The 21,056-nt window shown below is 41.9% G+C and overlaps 1 protein-coding gene across 1 annotated transcript in view; it reads left to right on the forward strand.

Moving 5' to 3' along the window:
- The window catches only part of LOC109717967 (triose phosphate/phosphate translocator, non-green plastid, chloroplastic-like), a 42,340-nt gene that overhangs the window by 4,288 nt on the left and 16,996 nt on the right, over positions 1-21,056 (forward strand). The gene's annotated exons all lie outside the window — the stretch shown is intronic.

Genomic DNA, 21,056 nt, shown 5'->3' on the forward strand with positions numbered 1-21,056 from the left:
GAGGTCAATTTGCCTCGGAAACATTCGGAGGCAAAAGCCCCAATTTGGGTGCCCTAACGTTGCCATTTGCTAAATCCTAAGTTTTGATCTCTAAAACAAGCAAAAGAGAGCTTGTCCAACACCTAGAAGTTCATCTAGAATCATCTAAACCAATTCTAAGACTTAGAATGCAAACCCTAAAAATCCACCGATAGAGCACTTGAAGAAAACATGAGTCTTCATGTTTCCATGGCCACTAGAGGTTTCTACACTTGTAGAAGCTCCAAAACCTAGCTTTCTAGGGTACAAAACCCAAACCCTAGGCTCAGCTTTTCTTAAAACCTCACCTTGGTCACAAGCTCACCCAAGTCCACCTTATTGGAGAGTTTCAAGATTTTTCACAAGCTCCAAATCCCTCTAAAAAGCCCTTCTCCTCCTTCTCCTTGCTCTTTGGGGAGTTTTCTAAAGAGAGAGATAAATGAGAGAAATGAGAGGGAAAGATGGTGGCTGTGAAAAGAGAGAGGGAAGGGGTATATTACATGTTGTAACAATTGCCAAAAAGCCCTCCCAATCTTTATATTTGTAGCAGACCAATTTGGTGCTACCAGACCAAAGTGTACCGGAACACGTTATTTGTACCGGTACAGCTTTGCGCAGAGGCCCAAACCCGAGAGCTGCTATCTCTCAGCCTGCTTGTTGTACCGGTACACTTTGATGGCTGTATCGGTACACTTTGCCCAAACTGCAGTTTTTCGCATTGTTCGACTTCTCTTCGCGCCGAGCAATTCTAAAACACTTTTAACTCTTTTAGAACTCCTTTTTAACCCTTCCAATATTGTTGGAACAATAATTGGAACTTATCCAATTATTCCTTTCGCGCACTTTAGTCAATTTGGCTAAAGTTCGATATTTTCTATCGAGCTTCGGTACGTTACATTCTCCACCCCTTAAAATTAATTTCGTCCGCGAAACTAACTTGATTAAAACCTAGATTCCATACCTCAATCCAGATTCTCAAAGAGATGGGGATAATGCTCCCGCATCGCGCTCTCGAGCTCCCAAGTGGCTTCTCGATCATCGTGGTTGCACCAACGGACTTTTACATACAGAATCTCACGGTTCTGTAGTTTTCTCACTTCTCGATCGATGATGTACGCCTGGAACTCCTCATAAGTCATGTGCTCTTGAATTTTGGACGGTTCAAACGAAAGAACATGCTCGGGATCATGAATGTACTTGCGGAGATTCGATACATGAAACACATCGTGCACTCCCGCAAGCCTCGGTGGTAGTGCTATCTTGTAGGCCACCGCGCGGACCCGCTCTAATATCTCGAACGGTCCAAGGTACCGGGGACTTAGTTTCCCCCGGATTCCAAACCGTTTTATTCCTCGTATCGGCGATATCTTCAAGAATACGCGGTCTCCAGCTGCAAACTTTGTCCTTTCTCCTCTTGTCAGCATAGCTCTTTTGCCGAGATTGCGCCGTAGCAAGTCGTTGGCGGGCAAGGCGAACTTTCTCCTCCGCCTCCCGCACCACATTCGGGCCAAGAGTAGCTCTCTGGCCCACATCGCTCCAATGGATTGGAGAGCGACACTTCCTTCCATAAAGGGCCTCGAATGGCGCCATCGCGATACTCTCTTGGTAACTGTTATTGTACACGAACTCCGCCATCGATAGATGATCATGCCAACTGCCCTTATAGTTAAGTATACACGCTCGAAGCACATCCTCAAGTATTTATATCGTTCTCTCGGATTGACCATCACTTTGAGGATGAAATGCCGTGCTAAAGTCGAGCCGTGTGCCCAATGCCTCCTGTAGGCTCCTCCAAAAGTGAGATGTGAATCTTGGGTCCCGATCTGATACAATTGATACCGAAACCCCATGGAGTCTCACAACCTCGTCGATTTATACTTGGGCCAACTTGTCCCCCGACCATGTAATATGAATCGATAGGAAATGCGCCGACTTCGTTAACCGGCCTACTATTGTCATGCCCCGAGACTGCTACCAATTTGGTCCGGTTCGGACGCGTCGAATAGATGCCAGACGGACAGCACCTCCCCTGTCCGCCGAAGGCTAAACAACAAGATTGTGTACAACAAGTGCCCAGAAAAACAACTTGAAATAGATACACAATCAACAACAATAGCGAGAGAACAACTAGTGCTAAATAACCAAGAGCAAGCGTCACAAGTATACACAAGTGAATAAAAGAAAGATACTAATCTATTACATCCATTCAACTTTAATACATTTGATTAACTTTACATTCTTCCAAAACATAAACATAAAGTTTACAATTCTCCAAAATATCTCACACCTATACATCATCTACTCTCAAGCATATAGGGTGACTACTAATGCAATAGGAAGCATCTACCAACCCTAGGGCGGTAAGCCCTTGCCACAATCCTCGCCGGGGGTACTCGAGCTCGGCCCTGCAACAAAGTGGGGTGAGAACTATTGTCCATAGTTCCCAGTGGGTTCGACCGCCGACTCCGCCGATCTCCCTACTAGGTCTAAGCAGGCATAAGAAGACAGACAGACAGATAGATAGATAGATAGCTATGTATGAAACAGCAACAATGGCAAGTAAGTAGAAATGCAAGTATCCTACTATGCCTCAATACAATGCTATGAATGCATGCACTACATAGAAAAAGGCTAGCTACCATGCTACTATGTTCAACAACGATGCTATTCATTAAATCCCCCAATCACTCGGCTGGCCCATAGGCTCGCCCTCAATCTCACGCCTCAATCCCACGGTCCCCTTATAGGTGCCACATCTACTCAGTCACACCGGTGAGGATCCGCTCACTCACCAAAGACCATCTACGGAACCCAAAAAGTCTATCCCACGATCTAATCTCAAAGGGGAGGATCCGCTCACTCGCCCAACTCTCAACATAGGTGCCACAACTCAATCTCAATCTCACAGGTGAGGATTCGCTCACTCACTCGACTCAAAATCTCATCTCGTAGGTGAGGAACCGCTCACTCATAGTGAGAATATACTCACTCACCCGAGACCATCTGTGGGACCCAAAAAGGCTATCCCTATCGTGTGACAACTCCGAAGCGCACGCTTGTGCGGAGTGACCGCCTACAAGCTCTGAACAGACATGTGAGTATGATCAAATCCCCGTCACTGAGGATACCCTACCACTATAGTCAACATCACTTGGGAACTAGTTCATCCCTAAGTTCAACACGCAACAAGTGTTTTCACCTATACTCTACTTGTCATGCCACTCGTCAAGTTATTAACCTTGTCTAGATGCCATTCATTCTCGTGTTCAACATTAACTAGATAACACTCGTTCTTGTTTAAGTGTTCCCAATACACTAATTACACATTCACTAGGTTTTCATCTATCAAGTCAACATTTATCCTCTCATTATAGGGTTCTAAAGCACTACTTCCCAATCTCATGCATACTAGGTTCAGGTGCCAAACAAGCAACACTACACTACACTAGCATGCAAGAATATGAAACAACCAATTAAGCACCCTATAATGCAAGAGTTCAATATGCAAGTTGATCAATAATAAGACTTAGACATAGGGGGCAGTTCATCTGCTTCGGGATGGTCACTACCCATCTTTGGCGATGCTACAACCCAAGGAACGAAACTCGGCAATCTCTTAGGACGTCGCTTCGGCTCTCCAAGTAGAAACGGAGGCTACGACCGCACCTTTTTGCCAAGAACTTCTCACCGACTCGACGAATCGTCGAACCGACTTCGCTGACGCGTTTAGATACCTAGCAATTAGGTTTACAACCAATCAAATGAGATCAAAACCCAACCTTTCCCAAAACCCCCATTTGGAGCCCTAGGTTTCAACAACACCAACAATCTCTTCCTCTAGTCCTAGATTCAAGCATGGAACCTTTATTAGGCATACTAGAGTTCCAACTAAACCAATTTCAGGGTATAAAAGAAAAACCCAAGAGAGATGCCATTAAAGAGGTTAAAGCTTACCTCAACACCTAGCTCCAAGCTTGAAGAAGAAGGAGAAGAAGATGCTCTCATTGTTCCAAGCTTCAACCTCCACCAAGCCTCCTCTTCTTTTTCCACCTTGAAAAGAGAGAGAGAGTGAGCTCTAGAGAGATAGAGAGAGGCTTAGGGTTGGGAGAATGAGAAAGAGAGGGTCCTCTCCTCTTTATATCGCCCCCACTCATGTAACAAGTGCACTAAACCCCTTCAACTTTGCCATCACGTGACAGCCCATTCTGGGCATTTTCGTGGTACGGGGTTCGGACCTTGTAGCTAGGTTCCGGACCGCGAGAGTTTGTTAAACTCTGCAAAGTTGCAGATTGCAATTTCTCAAGCCCAAGAGGCTTTTCGCAGCTATGGGGTCCGGACCCTGCAGCTAGGGTCCGGACCCCAAGAGTGGCAAAACATGCAAATTGCAGATCTTTGCGAACTCTAACTCTCCAAGATCCTTCCCAATGCGCTTTTCGCATTTTCGCCGCATTCGGACTTTCCGAAGCATACCAAGTCGACAATAAGTTGATTCCAAACGGAGTTCAACTCTTGGATGTCCTTGGTTGCACCACTAAGGTAGCAAGTGTAGCCGGCACTTCCGGCGCTACTACTTCTAATCCAAACCGTTGCATATCTTTTTGCAATAACAGTTAGGATGTAATTGTCGAAGCCAAGTTTTTTCCCGATTTTCTGCTAAGTGCATCGGCCACAACATTTGCTTTCCCGGGGTGGTATAAGATAGTGATATCATAGTCTTTCAATAATTCTAACCACCGCCGTTGTCGCATATTCAACTCCCTTTGGGTGAACAAGTATTTAAGGCTTTTGTGATCCGTATAGATCTCACAAAGTTCACCATACAAGTAATGCTTCCAAAGCTTTAGCGCGAAAATCACCGCCGCTAGCTCAAGATCGTAAATCAGGTAGTTCTTTTCATAAGTCTTCAATTGGCGCGAGGCATAAGCTATAACCCGCCTATTTTGCATCAACACACACCCGAGACCAATGTATGAAGTATCACTGTATACTACAAAAGTCTCCCCCGGCGTCGGTAGAGCAAGCACCAGGGTCGTTATCAACCTTTTCTTAACTCCTTGAAGCTCCGATGGCAATCGTCGCTCCAAACATACTTCACTCCCTTGTGTGTGAGGCGCGTTATCGGAGTGATTATTTTAGCGAACCCTTCCACGAACCACCGGTAGTAGCCTGCTAGCCCAAGAAAACTGCGGACCTTCGATACACTCGTCGGGCGAGGCCAATCTTTAATTGCCTTAACTTTCTTCGGATCCACCGAGATGCCATCACCCGAAATCACGTGGCCCAAGAAAGTAACCTCTGAAAGCCAAAATTCACATTTCTTTAATTTTGCATATAGCTTTTCTTTTCGTAGTGTCTCCAACACAATCCTCAAATACTCTTTGTGTTCTTCCTCGGTCCGAAAATATACCAATACGTCGTCAATGAATATCATGACGCACCGGTCCAATAGCGGACGGAAGACTAGATTCATTACGTCTATAAAGGCTGTCGGGGCATTAGTAAGCCCAAACGGCATAACCGTGAACTCGTAATGGCCATACCGCGTATGGTACGCCGTCTTGTGCACATCCTTGGGCCGTATCTTCAACTGATGATACCTCGATTGAAGGTCTATCTTTGAATACACCCTCGACCCTTGCAACTGATCGAATAAATCATCAATTCTCGGCAATGGGTACTTGTTCTTAATTGTGACCTTGTTCAACTCGCGGTAGTCCACGCAGAGTTGAAGTGTGCCATCTTTCTTTTTAACAAATAGCACCGGAGCTCCCCACGGTGACACGCTCGGCCTCACAAAGCCTTTATCGAGCAAGTCTTGTAACTGTGCTTTTAGTTCTTTTAGCTCCGCCGGTGCCATTCTATACGGAGCCTTCGAAATTGGCGCCGCCCCAGGAATGAAATCAATAATGAACTCGATCTCTCGGTCCGATGGCAATCCCGGTAACTCCGCCGGAAACACATCTGGAAATTCGCACGCTACCCGAATACCCTCAAGTTCCGGGTACACCTTTTGGGCTTCTACCATTGTTGCCAAGTAGGCTACACATCCACCCTTTATCATTTTTCTCGCCCTCGCCGCCAATACGGTGGCCGCAAAGTGCTTGCTTTTACATGCCCGGTATACTAACTCTTCTTGATTAGGCTCACGAAACGTAATCACCTTACTTTCGCAATCTATAACGGCATAGTATTTGGAGAGCCAATTGATCCCCAAGATTACATCGAAGCTCCACATTTGGTTTAACACCAACAGGTCTATCGGCATGACCCAATCGCTTATCTGCACTGGACACACCAAGCACTTGTCATGAACAGGGAACGAGTGCTCCGGTGTATTCACCGACCAATAATCCTCGTTATGCGTGATCTCTATGTCATGAGTTTTTGCAAATGATGCACCTATGAATGAATGCGATGCACCTGTGTCGAATAAAGCTCGAGCTCTAGTGCCTCGGATCAAGATAATACCTGCCATGACGTCGTCGGGGACTGGAATCGGCTCCTCCACCTGAGTGGCAAAAATCCGCCCACTCGGTGCTCTAGATGCCTTCGGCTGACGCGATGTAGATGAGCGTCCAGCCGACATAGCTGGGGGCAACCCCGCAAGCTGCCTCGGGGTGGAAGGAACTGACGCCGCTGTCGGTGCAGACGACCCCCAACTAGGGCACTCCCGAGCCATATGCCCCGCTTGGCCGCACTTGAAGCACTTTCCTTCGCGTTGCGGGCAAGTCACCGGTCGATGCTCACCGCCACAAATAATGCATCGGGAAGGCCTCCAAGTCTTTGACTGCTGTCGGGGAAACCGAGGGGGTTTCTTAGCATCGGGCCGGCCCCCGGCACCACCCGCCGCCCGCTTCTTTCCCTTGTCCCGCGACTCCGCTATAGTTTCGCGCTCCTCTCGCGCGTGGGCGCTGCCATGTTCCGCCCATAGAGCTCGGTCAAAGACCTCCGCAAAGGTCGTCAGCTTGAGGATTTGCACTGCCTCATAGATCCTTAGCCTGAGTCCTCGCAGGAACCAATCGGCCCAGTCCCGATCATCCCGAACAACATCCGGGACACAGTCGATGATGTTGGAGAACTCCTACTGGTAGTCCGCTACAGAGCAATCTCCCTACCTCAGCTTGCGAAACTTTTCTTGTAGCTTCCGCTTCACCATGTCGGGAAAATAATTGGCGAACACCGCCCTCTTGAACTCCTCCCACAATATAGGCGGAAGATCGGGAGATCGATCCCTCCTAACTCGCTTCCACCACACCTTTGCCGCTTTCTCAAGACAATGGGTGGCGAGGTACACCTTGTCCTTTTCCAAAGTATACAAATCCTCGAAGAGCGTCTCCATGGAGTCAATCCATGACTCCACAACCGTCGGTTCCACCACTCCCCCTTCGAAGATAGGTGGGTTGAACTTGTTGAACTGTACGAAAGCCGCTAACACACGCTCCCACTCCGCCTCCTCCGCCGCACTATCGGGGTTTGAGGTCCCCTATCCGGCCGGTATCACCGTAACTGCAATGGCTGCCGTGGCCACCCTCGCCGCTACTCCCTCGGCCACCATCGGCACCACTGCAGGGGGCGCAGGATGCTCAGCCTCCACTTGTGCCGCCGTCGTCTGTTGCCGCTCTAAGGCCTCCTGGAGCCTTTGGATTTGCTCCCCTTGGCGTTGAACGGACTCCGCTTGTTGCCGCACTACGCCAATAAGCGCAGTCATCTGCTCCCGAAGCTCCCCGTCGCCACCTGCTCCATGTTGCACGAGAGCCGCACTTGGCTCCTCAGGCATAGACCTCATTCGCGGTCGATTACGAGGCATCTTAGATCGTCCACGAGGCGGCATTGTATCCTGAAATGAAGCAATTTACATGAGTTACTCATTACTATACTCGAACATACCCAATTCGGCGAAAGCAACAAGCGTATTTATTTTCCTTCCAAAGTATCATGTCGTCGGCCGTCGATCACAACACAAGGAAAAGAAAACGAATAACAATTTAAATTTAGTCCCTAACCACATTAAAGACATTAATATTAACCCAATCATAAGCTTTCGCTATAGTTTGATTCCACGTCGCTCACGTTTCCTAGATCCTTAAGGTTTTTCATTCTTAAGGGTCTCTAGGTCCATCATATACTTTCACTTTTAGGCTCTTTACGCTCTGATACCATTATATCTGTCACGCCCCGAACCCGGTCCAATTTGGCCGGTTTGGACCCATCGAACAGACGCCGAATGGACAGCCTCCTCTGTCCGCCCAAGGCTCAACAACAAGTATCAATCGAGTAAAAATTGCACATGCAGAAGCAAACATAATGGCTTGCACGAGGGCAAGCAATAGCCAAAGTGAAAGCACTAAACAAAACATCACAAGTAATATGATCAAATTTAAATCACATATATGCATTCAACTTTGAAGTTCTATTACTATCCTTGCATCATTTCTTTTATACATCTCAAATCTCCAAAATAAACCTTTGCATTTAACATCATAAAGTATCTTTAATACATTTGCTCTAACCATACCTAATCATCATCAGGTACAAAAGATGATATAAAAGATATCATGATTTGTTGTCTATTAGTGAACTGATAGGATGTGGTGTATATAATATCATGAGTTTTATCCTCAAATGATATCATGATTTGTTGTGGTCGCAGAGAATTAGTGACTTGGGTTCATTTTTAGGGCATAGTAGAATGTGGTGTATATAATATTAATTTAGATGTATTGATTTTGATAATTAGTTTGCCCGGTCACCATTATTCCAATTGTGTATTTCGACTGCATGTGATGTGTTACAGGTGAGCAATTTTGTTAAATTTCTGGGTTGACTGATTATTTGAATTGAACATTTTTGAGATGGATGAAGAAAGAAACAGTGAGGTCAGAGACGTAAATATTTCGGCACCAGAATTGGAATGTTTTTTTATCAATTTTGAAGCCATTTTTAATTTATATAAGCATTACGCACAAGAATTAGGATTTGGAGTTGTAAAGAGGACAACTAAAATGACTGATAGCAAGGCTACGTATGTATTAATCGCATGCTCTCATCATGAAAAAATGCATCGGACCGTGACGAATCTTCGTCCTCGTCCATCGGTGGTGAAGACGAACTGTCTTGCGAGGATAAATGTGGTAATAAATGAGGATTCATCTTGTGTAATAAGTAAAATTGTACTTGAGCATAATCACGTCCTAAGTCCTTATATAAGTCTCGATTTTTTTCCTGCAATCGAGTTATAGATCCAAGTATCAAGAGACAGCTTGATCTTAATAATCGTACTGGAATCAGATTGAACAAAATTTTAATTCTATTGCTGTTGAAGCTGGTGGGTATGAAAACTTAACATTTGGAGAGAATGATGCTCATAATTATATTGAAAAAGTCCGTCGGTTACGACTTGGTGAAGGTGACGGTGAGGCAATTTGTAATTATTTTAGAGAAATGCAAGAGAGAAATGGAAACTTTTTTTATGTCATAGATCTAGACGATAATTCTCGGCTTCGCAATATCTTTTGGGCAGATGCTCAGAGTACAGCAGCGTATGAATGTTTCGGAGATGTAATTACTTTCGACTTGACATATCTAACAAATAAGTACGATATGCCATTTGCTCCTTTCGTTGGTATTAACCATCATAGATAGTCGATCTTGTTGGGATGCGGCCTACTCTCCACTGAAGATACAGAATCGTTTGTTTGGATCTTTCGGAATTGGCTGTCATGCATGTCCAAGCGTGCCCCCGAAGCAATAATCATAGATCAAGATAAAGCGATGCAAAATGCTATCGCACGTGTCTTTCCTGATACTCGGCATCGATGGTGCTTATGGCACATTACAAAGAAGATACCGGAGAAGCTAAGAAGCTATGACGAATATTATTCGATTAAGAGCATTATGATGGATGCTATTTATGAATCACTGACAGAAATTGAATTTGACGAAAAATGGAAGAGAATGATAGCTTGTTACGGACTTCAAAATAATGAATGGTTGTCAGGCCTGTACGAGGAAAAACGTAAGTGGATACCAGTTTATATGAAGGATACATTTTGGGCTGGAATGTCCACAACATAGCGAAGCGAAAGTATGAATGTATTTTTTGATGGGTATGTGAACTCAAAAACTTCATTAAAATAATTTGTTGAGCAGTATGAAAGCGCTATAAAGATAAAGCTGAAAAAGAAGCAGAATTAGACTACAAATCATTCTGGTCAGTCATACCGTGTATCAGCCGTTATGCATTTGAGAAGTAATTTCAAGAAGTGTACACGATTACGAAATTTAGAGAATTTCAGGTAGAGCTTAAGGAATTAATGCATTGCGAGACATCCTTACTGTCTTCGAAGGGCAGTGCGTATTCTTATCAAGTTAATGAGTATGGCGTCGAGGTAAAGATACAGCCTTCACAGTATATTTTGATGAAGGTGGCTCTTTAGTAAGTTGTATTTGCCGTCTATTTGAGTATAAAGGTATTTTATGTCGACATTCAATTATCGTCCTAGTTCATAGAAAGTTGATGATTGTCCCAAATTCTTACATATTAACACGATGGAGGAAGGACGTCAGACGGAGGTATACCCGCGTGAAGACATGGCATAAGAACTTAGGGAACACCGCTGAAATTTATTGATACGAAGTAGTATGTAGTAATATGTATGACATTGCAGACATAGCTGTTGAGTCCGATGAAAAATGTGAAGTTACATTACGTACGTTGCAAGATTTGAAGACCAAATTGGAATACACTTCATCATCCAAGGGGAGCAATGATATTGAATATTCACCGATTGCGGCAACACCTTCGAATGGTGCATCGGATGATAGAAGTAACGACCGGAGAGTTCTAAGCCCGCTACCAGTTCGCAGTAAAGGCCGCCCGCCAAGCAAAAGAAAAGAGTCGATGACTGATAAAGTTGTACGACGGTTGAAAATGAAAGGCAATAAGCAACATGTATATCTTGACCTACCTCAATCATTTTTTGTTGGATTCTAATATACAATAGACGACAATGATTGATAATTATTCATGACATATCTTAACAGGTTGGGCAACATTGTGGGGACAGGATATATAATGGTGAATGTTCCATCTATAATCGTCTCTCATCATCTCACTCGATCTCCTCCCAACAGAGTGTAAATATTTTATGCATTACTATACCTAGAGTTTTTTTTTTCTAATATTCGATATAGTTTGATTTGACTATTTTTTTTTTAAATTCTGGATCTCTTATTCTACAAAATTAATTGGTTTATTAAAATAGGTCATCTACAAAGTTCTAAGATTAACAATTCGTCGTCAAGTGACGTACCTTATGGGATTGGTGTACACACCGGCCCAGCCATTATCGTAATAGTAATAGAAATTATAATTCTTATGGACGATTTTTTAATACAATTTTATCTATATACAAATAATATGGTTTAAATTTTCTTTTTTTTAATATCAGACAATGTGGGGCCCCAAAAATATATCCGTATCATTAGATCCAATCATGTATCCTCATAGAGTAGATATTAGTCCTCAATCTTGAAATCAGAATCCAGCCGCTCGGACACACATGCCACACCCGACTCATTTGCAACAGGTATTGACAAAGTTTTTGTCACACCCCGGGGCCCAGCGGAAGCCCGCCCGGCGCGTGTCCAGACCCGCCATACGTCTAAAACATATAAGGCGTTTAAAACAAAACAATAAATGAGACAATAAAAGAAAACATTTAGAAGTATCAGAGCAACATGCATTATCTAGAGACTAAAGCAATGAGAAAAGTAGAGAGCTAAAATCACTAATAAACCATAAAGTAGTACAACCAAAGATCCAAATACAAGTGCTAAAAGATTACATAGGTGGTCTCTATACATGGTAAACGAAATCTCTCTCTCTCTAATACAATAAAAGAAGAGTAAACCACCTAAGCTCAATGGAAGCTCCCCGCTAACTAGCTACGCGACTTCCTTGCTGCGATCCCGTGCCTCCGCCGGTGCCGAAGGCTCTGAAATAAAAATCATAAAACAGAGGGCGTGAGAACTATTAAATAATAGTTCCCAGTGGGCAATTACTGACTTCAGTGAAATGCACCACTAGGCCCAAAAGCTACAAAAAAAAAAGGGGTCAGTGTATAAGTATAAGCAAAAGCGATAAGAACAACTAGAAAAATAAATATGAATACTACTCAATCATGATGTCTCTACTTAGCATGATTTGCATAAATAAGAAAGCAACTACTACAAGTATGTGCACAAGAGTATCCAACATGCAAATGCATAAGTAGGCAGCTAACCCAATATCCACAATGTAAGTAGTAAAGATGTCATTGTTTACTATTCTAGTCAATGTCCACTTGTCACTTTAACTGTTTAAAGTTCAACTCTGATAAGACCCACCCGAAGGCTGTCTGGCATAAGACCCACCCGAAGGCTGTCTGGCTTTACCGTGCCTAATGACCCCGTGGTAGTCAACATCCCCACCCTAGGAATGAGCTTTTCTCACGGCAATCCACTTCGGCGCCTAATCCCTCACGGCGAACGTATCACGATGGCCAACTCCGGAGTGCCGGCTTGTAGGAAGCGACCCTCACAAGCATGTGCGAATGAGCACAATGGCAAGCATGCGTATCAGTCTGTCTCAAGTACCAAGTCCTCATGTCTAAAACATGAAATATATGTCAACTGTGTCAATGGCCTATCACTATGTCATCATGTCTAAAATATGGAATATAGTCGATATCCAACGGTCTATCACTATGTTTCTATGTTGCATTTTCATAGTTTTCTAGTTTCAAGTGCCCCTTAATGACACTATTGTTCAACGAGCTAAAGCATGGTAGTTATGTTCATGATACATAATTATACTCATTTCAAACATAGGAGACATGTTCTCAACTTGCAAAGCCAACCACCTTTCACAATGCATGCAGTCTACACATATAGCTCTACTATATAGAGTGTAAATTTCATGATACATAAGGCATGCATATCAAGTGTTCTAAAATTCATATAAATCATGTTTAACATGGATTTGCTCTTAAAAAGACTTTACGAAGAGTTTAGAAAGCATAGGGGCCATTTTGCCCCGTTTTCATGAAGTCAAACCCACCAAAGCTAATCGAAACCTTTCGTTTGCTCCGACGAAGGTGTCCGCCACTCTCCTAGTACCCTAAAGGTAGAGAAACAAGAGTTAAACGGACCTTACGAGCAACCATAAGGTTGATCATTAACCATCTCAAGATAGGGTGGGGAAAAACTCACCTAGATGAAGAAATCCTCAAATAAAACTCAAGTGGAAGCCAAATCCCTTCCAAAGCAACCTAATCCACGGTTCTAAACCCATTAATTTGGTTCTAGGAGCTACCAATCCAAAATCCCCATTTCTAATCCTAATATCCAAAATCTAGGGTTTCCTTTAGTAAAAACTACTAAAACATGATCTAAAGAAGAGATCAAGCCTACTCACATCTCTTGAAGTCCCAAACCTAGCTAGGAAGGTGCTAGGGTTGAAGTTCTCCCTCCAAACAAGCTCCAACAAAAACCTCTAAACTTCTCCAATGGAGAAAATCCAACATGAGGCAAGGAGAAGGAGAAAAGAGAGATCAAAACCATAATAACCAAGCCAAAATGGGGTAAAAATCCAAAGGAGAAGCCCTCACCTGGTTCCTCCACGAATTAGGGCTCAAAAGGGCTCTCTAAGGGGGCTGGGGTTACCTATATAAGTGTTGTAATAATTGCAAAAACACCCTTGCCCGAAAACTACTCACATTGCACTGTGTACCGGTACACGGGCTCGCGTACCGGTACAACACCTGCGAAGCAGCCAAACTGTTAGGTCCTATGTGTTGGCAAGTTTCGTGGGTCGAGTCGGAGTCTTGAAGAAGTCCGGAGCAGCGTATTGAAGATCGAGAATCCAAGACTTCGAAGAATCAGAAAGGACGCAAAACACGTAAAACATGAATCACGATGCTTAGGTAAGCTTTAAATCTTGTTTATGGTGATTCATACTTAATTATAGATCTTAGAATCATGTTTTCAAGTTGTAATTAATTAGAAAGTTTCTAAGAGCTTGTAAAACCCGAAACAATGCATTTTCAGCGAAAATTGCATTGTTGTACCGGTACAAGGGTTTTCTGTCCAGGGTACAGCCATCAGTGTTTGCGCTGAGTGGTAGATGGTTGTTCCGGTACAACCATCATGGCTGTACCGGTACAAGCCCTGTTCCGGAACAAGCTGAAGCCTATCCAGGGTACAGAAGCTTCGCAGAAAAATCTTCCGTCATGCTGTACCCTGGACAGCTTTCCTTGTTCCGGTACAAGGTGCTGATTTTGGAAAGAAACTTTCTAATCCTACTCCGTTTTGATTCTAAAGTCTATAAATAAGCTATAGGGGTTCTCTAACTGATTAAGCATCATAAGAATACATGTTTGAGAAACCCTAGAGGCTCGGATTTCATTCTAAACCTATTTTCTACAAATTAGCCTCTTTAGATCAAATCGAGATATCGTTTCGCATTCTCTATATGTCGATTTGATCTCCGCTTCGCTTGGAGTTCTATTCCCTGGTTTTCTACGATACTCCAAAGCGAAGGATCACCATATTCATGATATTCTTCATGGTGGCGTCGTGGATTCGGCGTATTTGACGGCGGTTCGTGGATTCGGATCGTGGGCTCGTGGATTCGAGTGGCGTCGTGGATTCGGCGTGATTGAAGCTTCGTGGATTCGAAGTGGAGGCGTTCGTGGATTCGAACGTGAGGGCGTGGACAACCCGGAGGGTAGCGCGAAGATTCATAGGAGGTTAAGAGAGGTTGAGTCCGTGGAGTCGGTAATCACCTTGTAATCTTTTCTCTTAGTGAATTATTTTTTCGCGTGTTGGTCCCGTGGGTTTTTCTCCAAGTTGGAGTTTTCCCACGTAAATCTCGGTGTGCTTTTTATTTTCCGCATTTATTTTTATTGCATCGAGATTTGTGGTTTTTGGCCGTTCACCTATTCACCCCCCTCTAGGTGATAGATACAATCTAGATAGATCCTTGGGCTCCTCAAAACTTTCAATTGGTATCAGAGCGGGATCTAGATAAATTGTTATCTAATGGCCGAAGGTGGTAACATTAATCGACCTCCGCTCTTCGACGGCACGAATTATGCCTATTGGAAAGTTCGCATGAGAGCTTTTCTAATTGCAATCGATGAGCGGGTTTGGAAAGCTATTGAATTTGGATGGAAACATCCTACCGAAGTTGTCGATGGTGCTACCGTCCCTAAACCACGAAACAAGTGGACTAAAGATGAAAACGAGTCATCTTCGTTTAATGGTAAAGGAATTAATGCTTTATTCAACGCTTTATCACAAACGGAGTTTACTCGGGTTTCGGCATGCGAAACGGCAAAAGAAATTTGGGATACTCTACAAATTACACATGAAGGTACTAGTTTAGTAAAAATTCAAAAGCTCCAAATGTTGACTAGTCAATTTGATTCTATTCGTATGGAGGAGCATGAATCTTTTACCGATTACTACACTAGGCTTCAAGATATCATTAATACATGTGCTAATTTGGGAGAGAAAATCCCGGATTCTAAAGTTGTTCGTAAAATTCTTCGAACTCTTCCGGAACGTTTTCGGGCTAAAGTAGCCGCGATCGAAACGGTCAAACATCCGGACGAGATGAAAGTAGAAGAATTAGTAGGAGCTTTACAAACGTATGAAATGACTTTTCCTACTAATCAATCTTCTTCCAAGTCTTTTTCTAAAAGCACAGGAGTTGCGCTCAAATCAACAAAGAAAGAAGAAGACGACTCGGATTCCGACGGAGATATTTCGCTTGCCGATTTCGAACATCAACTAGCGCTCCTCACGAAGAAGTTTCGTTGAAATTTTCGGAACAAAAATAGATTGGACAAGGCTTCATCATCTAAGCGACAATTTTTGTCTAAATCATCTTCATCTTCAAAGTATAAGGATAAAAACCGTGCAAAATCTTCAAAGAAAAAGGATGTATGTGAAGGCGAGATCCAATGCTTCAAGTGCAAAGGCTACGGCCACATTGCGACGGTTTGTCCTTCAAAGAAGACGTATAGACAAAAGGCTATGCAAGCAAAGACGTGGGATGATCCAACATCAAGTGAATCATCGTCAAGTGACGAAGAAAAGAATGNGGAGTTTTCCCACGTAAATCTCGGTGTGCTTTTTATTTTTCGTATTTATTTTTATTGCATCGAGATTTGTGGTTTTTGGCCGTTCACCTATTCACCCCCCTCTAGGTGATAGATACAATCTAGATAGATCCTTGGGCTCCTCAAAACTTTCAATTGGTATCAGAGCGGGATCTAGATATATTGTTTTCAAATGGCCGAAGGCGGTAACGTTAATCGTCCTCCACTCTTCGATGGCACGAATTATGCCTATTGGAAAGTTCGCATGAGAGCTTTTCTAATCGCAATCGATGAGCGTGTTTGGAAAGCTATTGAATTTGGTTGGGAGCACCCTACCGAAGTTGTCAATAACGCTACCGTTCCTAAACCACGGAACAAGTGGACAAAAGATGAAAACGAGTCATCTTCGTTTAACGGTAAAGGAATTAATGTTTTATTCAACGCTTTATCGTAAACGGAGTTTACTCGGGTTTTGGCATGCGAAACGGCAAAAGAAATTTGGGATACTCTACAAGTTACGCATGAAGGAACAAGCTTAGTAAAGGTCCAAAAATTGCAAATGCTAACTAGCAAGTTTGATTCAATTTCTATAGACGAAAATGAGACCTTTACCGAGTACTATACACGTCTACAAGATGTTGTGAACACATGTGCTAACTTGGGAGAGAAAATCCCGGATTCAAAGGTTGTTAGGAAAATCCTTCGCACTCTTCCGGAACGTTTTCGGGCAAAGGTCGCCGCGATCGAAACGGTCAAGCATCCGGATGAGATGAAAGTCGAAGAATTAGTAGGAGCTTTACAAACGTATGAAATGACTTTTCCTACTAATCAATCTTCTTCCAAGTCTTTTTCTAAAAGCACAGGAGTTGCGCTCAAATCAACAAAGAAAGAAGAAGACGACTCGGATTCCGACGGAGATATTTCGCTTGCCGATTTCGAACATCAACTAGCGCTCCTCACGAAGAAGTTTCGTTGAAATTTTCGGAACAAAAATAGATTGGACAAGGCTTCATCATCTAAGCGACAATTTTTGTCTAAATCATCTTCATCTTCAAAGTATAAGGATAAAAACCGTGCAAAATCTTCAAAGAAAAAGGATGTATGTGAAGGCGAGATCCAATGCTTCAAGTGCAAAGGCTACGGCCACATTGCGACGGTTTGTCCTTCAAAGAAGACGTATAGACAAAAGGCTATGCAAGCAAAGACGTGGGATGATCCAACATCAAGTGAATCATCGTCAAGTGACGAAGAAAAGAATGATCAAATTGCCTTATTTACTAACACTTATCTACCTTCGTCAAATGTTGTGTGTTTATCCTCTTTTGCTACTAATTCCAATATTTCTCTTTCTTCACATGATTCTTCGAGCAACAATGGCGAAAGTGAGGAGGAATCAAATGACGACGACATAGCGGAAGCGTACAATCAACTTCTCATTGAATCAAAGAAGATGGCTAAACTAAATAAGAAGTTGAGACGTCGTTTGTTGGAACTTGAGGAGGAAAACAACAACATGAAGACTTTGAATAAGGTTCTTAAGGAGGAAAGGGATTCAAACTTGAAGAATATTTCGGACCTCCAAGAGAAGCTTAATGAAGCGGAGTCAATGATCAATTCTTACAAGGACAAGATTGCATTTTTTGAGCAACAATTCAAGGAGATATCTACTTCTAATCAAGTTTTGACCGACCAAGTTCGTTTACTAAAATCCGACATCCATCAATTTTCTTCGGGATCAAAGAAACTAGATCATATGCTTGGGTTGGGTCAAACGGATAAATTAGGCCTCGGATACGAAAGAGTTTTTGTTGAGAAGGATTCTAAATCAACTTCGAAAATCTCAACAACATCTAAAGGCAAAGTGTGTCATCGATGTGGCATCAAAGGACACATTAAAAGGAATTGCTCAAACAAGGAAATGAAGAATCGATCGACACTCTCTAAACCTCAAGCGGCATCATCTACAACTCGACTTCCCCCGCGAAATCAAAAGAAAAATCAAGTTAGTCGAGTACCTCAAAAGAATCGGTTTTCTAATGCACAACGCCAAGTTCATTCGAGCGAACAATGACAGCGAAAGTTGGAGGAGGAATCATAATGGACGACCGACTATAGCGGAAGCTGTCAATCGAAAATTCGTATTTTGAATCAAAGAGTATGGTAAACTAAATAAGAAAGTTTGAGACGTCGTTGTTGGTAAAACTTGGAGTGAGCGGGAAAACTAAATTCATGAAGACTTTGTTAATTTAAGGTATCTTAGGATGGAAAGGGTATTTCAAACTTGAAGGAATTATTTCGGACCTTCCAAGGTAAGCTTAATGATAGCGGGGTGTCTAATGTAGTCCATTCTTAAAGGACAAGATATTGCATATTTGTTGGGAGCAAGACAATCATGATGGAGATATCTATGTGCTTAACTTCAAGTTATTATGAGGGGTGAGTGGCCGACAGTTCGATTTATAAATAATCGACTATTCTATTTAATTTCTTCTGTGGAATCTAAAGAAACTGTAGATCATGATGCTGGTTGGGGGGGGTTCAAGAGGGGGTATAAATTAGGTGCGCTTCGGGTATACGCATAGTTAGTTTTTGTTGATGAAGGGTTCTAATCAAACTTCGAGGAATCTCAACAAATCTAAAGGCAAAGTGTGTCATCGATGGGTTTTGTATCGGTCATCAAAGACACAATTAAATATGGTTAATTGATAACAAGTAAATGAGATCGATTTCGACAAACTTCTCTAAACTCAAGCTTTGGATTGCACTTTTATGAACTCGACTTCTCTCTGGCTGAATCTTAAATAGTTAATATAAATTCAGTTAGTCGTAGTTACCGCAAAGATATTCGGTTTTTTTTCTTATTATTTTGTACAACTTTGCTCAAGTTTTCATGCAAACATTAGGTTGCATAAGGCTATCTAACGACATTTCAACACGATTTATATTCCTCATATTTCGATATAAACCTACTCATTTTGATACGGTATTTGTTTTGGTATCTCGAAATATCTAGATATTACATAATCTGGTTTAATCGCTTAAGTCAGTCATTGCTGTTTGTGATATCTATAAGACGCATTAGGTGGTTCTCTGGTAAAGTGTGATTTTCAGTATCCCGTTCTCGTATCTTCTGTGTTAGTCAGTTGGATCGTTTGAGTGTTAGTATGTTTGTTTGGTTGTTGGGTTGGTTATTATTTATTCATGTTACATGTGTTGAGTTTATGATTTTTGTGGGCAGTTTGAATTTTGTTTATTTAAAGAATTCATTTTGATGTAAATGGTGTTTTAGGAATTCATTTGCGAGAAAGAGTGATTGTATGATCTCTATGTTATTTTTGGAGATGAGAATTATTTTTATAATGTGTTTTAAACGCCGTGTTTTTAACTTCTACATCGATATTTAAGTTAGTCAGTTTAATTATCGGTGGGGTTTACTCCATATTTATGATTTTTGACTTGGATAATTTTAAGTTATTATGTATTCAATGCTAATGATTCGATTGAAAATTTTGAAGTGCAAATTTGATTTTTTGTGGTGATTTATTATGCCGGTTGTGGGTGTTTGATTATGATGAAGATATTCTGCTAATTGTAGTATAAAATTCGTTCAAAAATGTTAAACTGTTGGAGATTGTTGAATTAGGGGGTTGTGGAAATTGCCTAATAAAATTAAAAATAAAAGTTGAGATAATAGATTGGTCCTTATGTTAAAAAGATGTGGAAAGATATCAGTCCTAAAAGGGAGGTGTGAATACTTCGACTCCATGTGGAAAATGATGGCTACCACCCGGTCGTCCGGCAAGTGTGTTGAAGGTCACGGATGAAGAAATTAAATGATTAATCGAAAAAAGATTGAAAAAGAATAAATAAATATTTTAAAGTTTTCGTGAAGTATAAAGGTGCGAGTTTGATATAAGATGTCTCGAATGGAGACTACCCGCGGTATCATATTGTTAATATCTCTATTTTTGAACGTGTGCGTCGGTACAAATTGGGGTGTCTAATTTTTGTGTTTCTGAGTCATTTGTTCATTCAACTTACTTCTTGTATGTTTGATCATTTAGATAGTATTTTGAGTAAATATTTGATGTGAGGTGTATTGTGAGATTGTGTAATTCTTATTTTGGATGGGGGATAGATGTGGATTTGGAGTAATAGCCTTTGATATAGTGTGAGATTTAATTTTAATTTTTTATGAGTTTTAAACGGATTTTTCGAAAAAAAAAAATTTTCACATTTGTCTTGTACGGTACAAGAACCGTGTTCCGCTACAGGCTCGGTGGGGGGGTTGGGGTAGCGTGAATATAGAGTCTGGTATAGGGCTTCTGGAGTCTCTCGCAAATCTTCATCTTTTTTGCAAAAATTTTTTGTTCTGAGATGTCGCAGTGATCTCTTCTTCAACGTTTACCGTTTTTCTCTTGATTTGCTAAATTTTTGCATTCAAAATTTGTGATTTATCCCGATTTTTGCTATTTTCTATTGTTGCGAAATAAGGTTTATCTCTGCTCTAATCCGTTTTTGATGCCGATTTTTTTGTAGTAGAATCGTGTCTTAGGACTATTACCTGTGCTTAGTTAGACATTGAAACAACATAATACAGTTATTTTCTGCTAGTGATCTAAGATTTATAATCAAATATGCATCTAAATTTCGGGATTTTTCAAAAAGTTTGATTTTTTGATATGCAATTTTTGCGATGATCTGGTTAGAAATAGCTTTGTATGCATTTAATGTTATTAAGAAATTTTTCGCTTAATTTTTTACAGATTTTTCAGATTTTCATTGTGATGTTAATTTTTGTGGAAAATGGCAACACTGTTTGTGTATTGGTGTTAGTGGTGTTAATGGGCCGTGGAGACGAGCCGTGGGTAAGTGGTGGAGGTCGTCTGGGAG

This window comes from Ananas comosus, linkage group 12 (genome assembly GCF_001540865.1).
Source record: "Ananas comosus cultivar F153 linkage group 12, ASM154086v1, whole genome shotgun sequence".
NCBI lineage: Eukaryota > Viridiplantae > Streptophyta > Magnoliopsida > Poales > Bromeliaceae > Ananas > Ananas comosus.